Genomic DNA, 9,042 nt, shown 5'->3' with positions numbered 1-9,042 from the left:
AGCAAAAACGGAATTTCAAACACCTGGCCTCCATGATCCTGGGGTAATGTTGCTTCCTTGAATTTAATATGCAGCATGAAGCATCTGTTGCACTTTACATATTTTTGACATACTGAAGACACAGATAATCTATTTACATATTCGATCTTGTATCAGGTGTGCATCAAAGACAGAAATATTTCACCTTCCAATATTTATGCTGTTAACAGTACAGCCATCTTCAAGATAAGTTGGTGACTGAATTAAAACCACTTTGCACAATGATATACTGTGTAGTAAAATGCACATGTGTCATAGAGAAGACAGTTAGAACAACAACACCAGTCACAAATAAAACTGATGCGTCTAAGAATAAAATGTAGCAAATGCCAAATAAGCAAATCTGCAGTGCTTACAAACTAGGTTCTTAAATATGAAAATAAACAGCATGTGTTACAAGCAGCAAGGATTTAGAAAAATAATTTCTTTGCGAGTGCACATGAGAAGGTAGTGGTTTCCAAGAATAGTACAAGAGCAGCGCCTTGAACACCAGTGACTCACCTGCCTTCTACAGCCCACCAAATTTACAGTGGCTGAACACTGATTTCCACTGAATTCCATGTCTTACGTGAAAGATAAGTTACTGGACACAGCCTCATCCTTCTGGGATTCAGTGGTCAAGAAAGGTTTGGAAATACAGTTGGCAGACAACTACTCAACTGAGACAGGGCATACCAGCCCGATAATACATAGAAATCACTCACTTCATGTGTGCAGTTTCAGAGGAGTTACTGTTTTGAGTCTTCACTGCCTTGCTTTCCCACCTGTGCCATCCATTTTAATAACTAAACCCATGGCTTATAAGTACTGTGGATTTTCTGACTCGGTAATTGCTATATTTCATTCCTAGACACACAGATTTTATTTGCAATCAGTGCTATTGCACCAGTTGTCTTACCTCATTCACACACGCACTTTACTTCACAGTATACCATTGTGTCAAGTACTTGTAATTCAATTACCAACTTGTCTCAAAGATTCATGAAGATATCCAATTTGTATTTTCAATGTAATTATGCAGTTTTGGGTTCCAGACTAGTTGTTCTACATTTATTGTGTTGCTCTTTGCACATTCATAAAAATCGCTGTACACCTCAAACACATCTACAAACTAATAACTCTATGACATAAAATACTTTATGAGCATTATAAATTAAACCACTGCATGCTCCTATACACTTGAGCAATGTGGACTTGAACCCACTGTACTTAATTCAAATATTCAGAAAGGCAATACACAATTAATAATATATCCTATCTCAGTAAAGTATATGAGGTGATTTTGCTAAATGGGGACAAACTACAGGAAACAATTCCTGAGAGGATAAGAAGCAAGACACATCATATGGACATATGGCCAGAAGTGCATTCCAAGGGAGGTACAACCACTTTAAAGTGACGATAAAAGATCTTTGACGGTGTAGGTTTCAATGACTGAAAGCTCACATAAGAAGATGTAAGACAAGTCGTGAACATTTGAGCTCCACATTTGAGATGGCAGTGAGCTGGAGCAACATGAAATACCAGGCACACTAGCCTTAGTAACGAAAAATGCATGTCTCACAACAGGGGAGGCAGTGGCACCCACAGGAAGTGCAGATATGCCTCACCTGCGAGGCATTGTGGAATGATAACTGGTCCCACAAAGTGGTTGCCAACAGTCCCCACACTGAGGTTGAACTAATGTCGACAGTTTGCTGCCAATTTATTGTGGAGACTCTTGGCAGCACATGGGCAAATGTTGTGAAGGTCGATGATACCATCTCTCACAGAGGATATGGATGGTGGCAGTTTTAATGGAGAACATTCCACACAGTTGTACAGCTCACCATGTGTTGGCAGGCCACCTGCCTGATGCTGATACCAGGATCACTGTTAAAATATTTTTTTATCTCCACCTACAAGAGGGTGTTCCTGCCTTAGAATAGATTAACACATTTTTGTTCCTTACCTTCTCAGAGATCGTTTTCTGCTGCTTGTTCCTATTTACTAAAATCATCTGGTATTATTATTGAGAAAACCATAAAATTCTGAATGGAAAACCTACTTTTAAGCACACGTTTACTACAAATTTTCTTTCCAGATCTACTAAAGTTTTATATCACATGATTATTCACACAAACACACACACTTTTACACATTGTTTATGTGTGAGTGTGTATGTTCACCATTGTATTATAATCTTTGTTGTGTCATTCTAAATTACTGTGGAGATTATACATTCTTTCACCCCCCACATGACCTACATACAGCTTCTTCTTGGTCTTTCACTCTTTTGTAAGACTGCCTTACATCCAATCTCTGCTTTGACATATCTAAAAAGTATTCATTTTTTAATTACAAATATAATAATACACTCAGATAAAGTATTTATATAGGAAGACTGCAAATACATATAAACTTCAACATACATTCTTCCCTGTATGACACGTAAGACACATAAATGTAGGGGGCACACTAGTTGGAAGATCTGATTTACTTGTCCCAAAAACAGAATCCACTAACTATACTTCTGTGAAAAAACTGCTTCCTCCACTTGTGGCAGCTGAGCTCTTAATGCTCATGAGTTCCTACAGTAGTACAGCAGACAAGTGAAAGAAGCACACTTCTCAGAATTTTGCGTTACTTGCTGCTTAATTGGATCAACTGCAATGGTTCTTTTTCATGTTTCTTTTTTTCCCTGTGTCTTACTTGACAAATACTCCCCCTACTATTCCTAACTCTCTAGATTTTAAAAGATTGTCTTCAACATTGCATTGCTAACTTCTTTAAACTCCTCTTAATATTTCCTGTATATGGATGTCATCTACAAGTGCAGGATCAGTCCTTCTGTCTTAGTACAAGCACTCCTGCCTTTTGGAAAATTCTTTCTCCAAATGTTCCTTTTGTAACATGGCATATTATTACTAGATCAGTGAGCAAACACAACAATGTTCATGTTTTTCATTTTAATTTCTGAGAAAACATATCTGTTGATTTTAGAGAAACAGTGATGATGTCATAGTGCCCTCTGCTCCAGAAATCCCCAAATGACATTCCGTAACATTTATGTATAGTCTATACAGTAACATACATCCAAAGTATTGGCACAAAACTGAGACAAAGGATTGCATCTCAGCAATTCGTGGAAATCGTCCGCTTCATGTGTGCACTCTCAGAGAAATTATTGTACTGGGTCTTCACTGCCTGGCATTCCAACACATGCAATCCATTTTAATAATTAAATACATGACTTATAAGCACTGTGTATATGCTGACTTAGCACTTGCTATGTTCTATTACTAGAAACGTAAGTTTCAGCTGTGTCTTTATTAATATGGACAAAACATGAAAATTAATGGTTATTTTTAAAAAAGGCCTGATGGGCAACGTAACTAAATTTATTGTTTTTATGTATTGGAGACTGGTGGCAAGTACCTTTGATGTCATTAAATCTCTGTTCATTGTGAAAAGAGTTGGCAGCTTCATGTTCTTCCAACAAAATATGAAAATATTGTCTGTTGTGACACCAATGGAGGTTAAACATGCATGTTGCTTGTTTGCTGACAGAATATCAATACTATCTATCAGTTGTAGCAAAACAGAAATAACCTATTTATCTGTATCGTGTAATTAAAAATTAAGTCAGTGAAAATTGTTTATCTGCTTAGTAAAACTTTGACATGTATACAAAGTAAGGTAAGTTGTGGTCTTTCTTATAATTATAACAGTAATTGTGTAAATAAGATTGTTGTTTTTGACAAAATAAGGAAAAAATATTTCAGTAGAGGATGGGAAATCCAGGAATGAATAACGACACTATTACTAAAAGGATTGACTGTTGCTCACCATATAGAGGAGGCACTGAGCTGAAGGCAGGCACAACAAAAAGACAGCTACACCTTTGAGCTTTTGACGAAAAAGCCTGATTCTAAAGTAGAAAAAACAAACACACATGCACAACTCACAGACTTGTGAGTATTGTCTCTGGCCATTGAGGCCAGACTCAGACTCAGTGACCAGAGGCAATAGTCACAAGTCTGTGAGTTGTGCATGTGCATGTGTGTATGTTTCTACTTTAGAAGAAGGCCTTTTTGCCAAAAGCTCAAATGTATAGCTGTCTTTCCGTTGTACCTGTCTGCAATTCAACATCTCCTCTATATTGTAAGTAGCAATCTACCATTTCCTAACATGGTTGTCAGTAAAGGATGTTAGATATCCTTGGCTGAGAGGTAAAGGGGAAAGTTCAATTTCAACTTGAGGCCTTATTTGTCAGATTCATACAATGATTCATTCATGGGTGAAAGATGCTAGTCATGCTCTACCAGATGGCTAATTTAGGCAGTGTTAAATGGGTGCATGTCCATGTAACACTACCTAAATTAGCCCTGTGCAAGACAATGACAGGTGCCTTTTAAACACAAATAAAGCAATGTATGGGTCTTACTCCAATAAAGTCTAAGCTGAGATTGTGGAAACTGAACTTACACCCATTTATTTCTCAGATTGGGATGTACTAGCATGACTAAATAACAAAAGCTAGTTTTCAATTTCTCTAGTGAAATTATGTACTGATTAATGCTTGTATTGTAAAACAAATAAGGAGAAATATAAAATCATTGACAACAAGCTGAAAAATTAAAACTACTCCCATTAAGAATAAAGAAAACTTCATTTCATTCAGTGGTAGCAGAATAAATTTATGTACTAAGAAAATCTAAAACAAACATTAAATGTTTGTTCTATTTGCTGCTGAGCATTTCCTCAACCAGCCTCTCCTGGATAGCAAAGTAATTACCTTCTTCAGCTAACCTAAATCAGTATCATATTTTCTGATGACTATTTCATTTTTGAAAGACAAACATACAAACAAGTAAGAGATAGCCAAATGATTCAGGGTGGAGCCCTCTTACTGGAATCTGTCTGTGGGTCACTTAGAGATAGTCCTACTCAACTCCAAGAAGTCAGATCACTAGATGGTGTCAACATAGTAATGATATTTTGACAATTTGGATCCAGAGTGACACTGAAATACTAACTTCCATGGAATAACTCAACTCAATTCACAAGTATTACTCATCAATTCAATTAAAAAATATGACAAACACGAAAGTATAAACCAATTTAAGAAATTAAAAAACAATTCTCCCCTTGCCCACATAGAAGATCGGTCCCAGGCAACCTTGAGTCTAGGTATCCACCTCTCCATTCTAAACTTTCCACTCAAACCCTCTTTCCTTCGCAATTGAGGAAGCAACAATTTTGAGAGTAGCGAAAGGTTGTCTCTACTTTTATGTTTTTATTGGTAGTACTTAGAATTTCACCCCCTGGTGATAAGTAATGGCCTTCTTGTAATTTTACTTTTTTTCAGGTTGATTTTCCTTATATGTAATTCAGACATAATTTCCATAATTAACCATGTAGTATATTAACATTTTCATAATCTGCTGTAAGTGTATTTTTGCCTGCGGTGGGTGTTTCTGCACGTTAAGGTGTAAGCTAATCCATATCACATTTCTAATGACTCTCCTTTCATGATGGAATTTAAAAAAACACAATGTGTGAATGAATGAAGGACAAAAATTAACTACCTCTAAATGGTTCACAGTGAGCTCCATGCGTTAATATATGTAGTTACCTACAAACAATCAAACATTCCACATGAGACAAAAATAAACATTCAGCTTCACCACATGGCTTCTTTTAGGCTTCCTCGTTACAACATTACTTTACACATGGGAATTTGCCCCTAAGAATATGTTTGCTCTATTTCATTCAAGTACTCACTTGATGACAATTTACTTTCTTTTCTGTTGTTGCTGTTTGCCTTCATTTCTGCCTTTGTTTACATATCCTTCTGATTTACTTATATACCTATTTACCCTTTTTGCCTCTTATTTTCTTTTTATCCTTTCTTCAATTCTCTGCTTGTTATCTTTACTACGGTTACTGTTCATCTATATCTATGGTGTACAACATCTCAGATTTTTAAAATTCTTCTCTTACTGGCCGCGTATTGTTGATCATCTTCTTGAGCTGACTCACTGTATCAATCAACCTGCTGTCTTGTGTTTCTCCCTTCCCAGTCTCTGAATACCCCTATTTCCAAAAGACATTTTCTTTCTCCTGTCTGAAGAAGACAGCCCATACTGCAAAAACCAGTGTTTTTGTCAGGTTTTGTTCAAGAGAATAAATTTCCTATCATCTGTTTTTATTTGTTTATACATAACAAAGTGAATATACCGTACTAAATAGAGCAACTAGTAACAAGTTTCAAACGTAATTGTTATTCTTTTGTAATTTGGGAAACAGATGGATTGACAGTAGGCACACTACATTTTCTTTCAACTTTGTTCTAGAATGTATATCACACTCCTATTAAGCTATTGGAAGTTGCATAATCGTGAAGGTGGTGGTATAATAATGACTCAAATTTTACATTTAGTGTGAAATAGAAGGAATCTCCAGATTTTCCAAAAGGGAATCTAGGCAAAATGCAAGTTGGGCAGACTGAAATAATTGTTAACGAGGTTTGTCCAGAAAATATGTATAAAAGTTGAATAATGTCTTTATGTTACAGGTTGCAGTCACCGCCAGGTGGGACTACTGCTGTAATCAATCCCATCAATGCTCAGTTCAGGTCAGAGCACTCTGCATGAAGGTGGGAGTGTGCAGCAGCTTGTTGACAGTTACCCTTTTTCACCTGCCATCGGCATGGAGCTCTCTCTGATTGAGGAACAGCGCGTCAACATCAAGTTTCTTGCAAAGCTAGGCAAGAATGGCCATGAGATTTTTGAGTGTTTGAAACAGGTTTACAGAGACAATTCTCTGAAGGAACCAACCATGAACAAGTGGTTAAAAAGGTTCCGGGATGGGCGAGAAGAAGTGAATGATGACCCTCACCCAGGACGCCTGTCGACATCGAGTTCCAATGCAAATGTTGAACGAATTCGGGCTTGTGTTCTTAAGGACCGTAGATTGACAGTCAGAATGATTGCTGATGAGCTCTCAATCCGCAAAACAATCGTTCACAAAATCCTGACACAAAAACTTGAAATGAAGAAAATTGTACCGAAGCTCTTGACACCAGAACAGAAAGCAAAGAGGGTTGAGTGCTGTGAGGATTGGTTGGAAGCAGAGGAATGAGGGGACTTTGTCAACCGAGCCATCACTGGAGACGAGTCCCGGTTTTATGAATTCGATGTGGAGCTCAAATCTCAAAGCAAGGAGTTGGCAAAAGGGGCCAGGTGGATCCTTCATCACGACAATGCGCCCGCTCACACGTTGCTCATTTTGCGCGAGTTTTTGGCCCGAAGCTCAATCACCGTGACAGACCACCTGCCTTATTCACTCGATTTAGCCCTGTGTGACTTCTTCATGTTCCTGAAATGCAAAATGGTGCTTCGGGGGCAGCACTTGGGAGATGTGGAAGCCATCAAAGTGGAAACGACACGGCAACTGAACAACATCACAACTGAAGACTTTCAGCAATGTTATCAACAGTGGAAACGGTGTTGGCAGAAGTGTATCGCATCTCAGGGCGAGTACTTTGAAGGAGACCATATTGTAATACCTGAATAATTGTAAAATAAAGTTATTATTCAACTTTTATATATATTTTCCGAACAAACCTCGTATGCATGAGAAAGGAAGACTTCATGATAAGAAACATTTTCACTTTAAATATTTAAATGGCAGTTCATGGATTTTTTAACTGTAGTACATGGCAGCAGTAACATGTAGGGAACTGGCATAGTTGTGACTCAGATCAAAGTCTGACAAAATAAGTAGCAAAAAAACTGCTCTAACTTGGAAACAAAAGTAATGTTTGAAAATCCTGCCCTGAAATGAGATCCATCCTCATGTAATCCTCCCCACTCCACCAAGAGTGTCTTTCTGCCGTCCACCTAACCTTCATAACCTCTTAGTTCATCCCTATGAAATCCGCAAACCACCTTCCCTACCCTCTGGCTCCTACCCTTGTAACCGCCCCCAGTGTAAAACCTGTCCCATGCACCCTCCCACCACCACCTACTCCAGTCCTGTAACCCGGAAGGTGTACACGATCAAAGGCAGAGCCATGTGTGAAAGCACCCATGTGATTTACCAACTGACCTGCCTACACTGTGAAGCTTTCGCATGAATGGACACAGGCAGACAGTGTTTGTTGGTAATGAGGATCACCCTGTGGCTAAACATGCCTTGGTGCACGGGCAGCACATCTTGGCACAGTGTTACACCATCCGGGTTATCTGGATACTTCCCACTAACACCAACCTGTCAGAACTCCGGAGATGGGAACTTGCCCTTCAGTGTATCCTCTCTTCTCGTTATCCACCAGGCCTCAATCTCCGCTAATTTCTAATTTCAATTTGCCGCCGCTCATACCTCACCTGTCTTTCAACAACATCTTTGCCTCTGTACTTCCGCCTCGACTGACATCTCTGCCCAAACTCTTTGCCTTTACAAATGTCTGCTTGTGTCTGTGTATGTGCGGATGGATATGTGTATGTTTGCGAGTGTATACCTGTCCTTTTTTCCCACTAAGGTAAGTCTTTCCGCTCCCGGGATTGGAATGACTCCTTACCCTCTCCCTTAAAACCCACATCCTTTCGTCTTTCCCTCTCCTTCCCTCTTTCCTGATGAAGCAACTGTTTGTTGCGAAAGCTTGAATTTTGTGTGTATGTTTGTGTGTCTATCGACCTGCCAGCACTTTCGTTTGGTAAGTCACATCATCTTTGTTTTCAGATATATTTTTCCCACGTGGAATGTTTCCCTCTATATATATATGATGAGACTTACCAAACAAAAGTGCTGGCAGGTCGATACACACACAAACAAACACAAACATACACACAAAATTCTAGCTTTCGCAACCAACGGTTGCCTCGTCAGGAAAGAGGGAAGGAGAGGGAAAGACAAAAGGATTTGGGTTTTAAGGGAGAGGGTAAGGAGTCATTCCAATCCCGGGAGCGGAAAGACTTACCTTAGGGGGAAAAAGGACAGGTTACACTCGCACACACA

General features: G+C 38.7%; 1 protein-coding gene across 1 annotated transcript in view; it reads right to left on the bottom strand.

Moving 5' to 3' along the window:
- The window catches only part of LOC126188355 (titin), a 516,411-nt gene that overhangs the window by 252,886 nt on the left and 254,483 nt on the right, over positions 1–9,042 (bottom strand). The gene's annotated exons all lie outside the window — the stretch shown is intronic.

The sequence above is a fragment of the Schistocerca cancellata genome, chromosome 5 (genome assembly GCF_023864275.1).
Source record: "Schistocerca cancellata isolate TAMUIC-IGC-003103 chromosome 5, iqSchCanc2.1, whole genome shotgun sequence".
NCBI classification, from domain to species: Eukaryota; Metazoa; Arthropoda; class Insecta; order Orthoptera; family Acrididae; genus Schistocerca; species Schistocerca cancellata.
The sequence above is the reverse complement of the archived record's forward strand: the minus strand, read 5'-3'. Positions and strand labels throughout refer to the sequence as shown.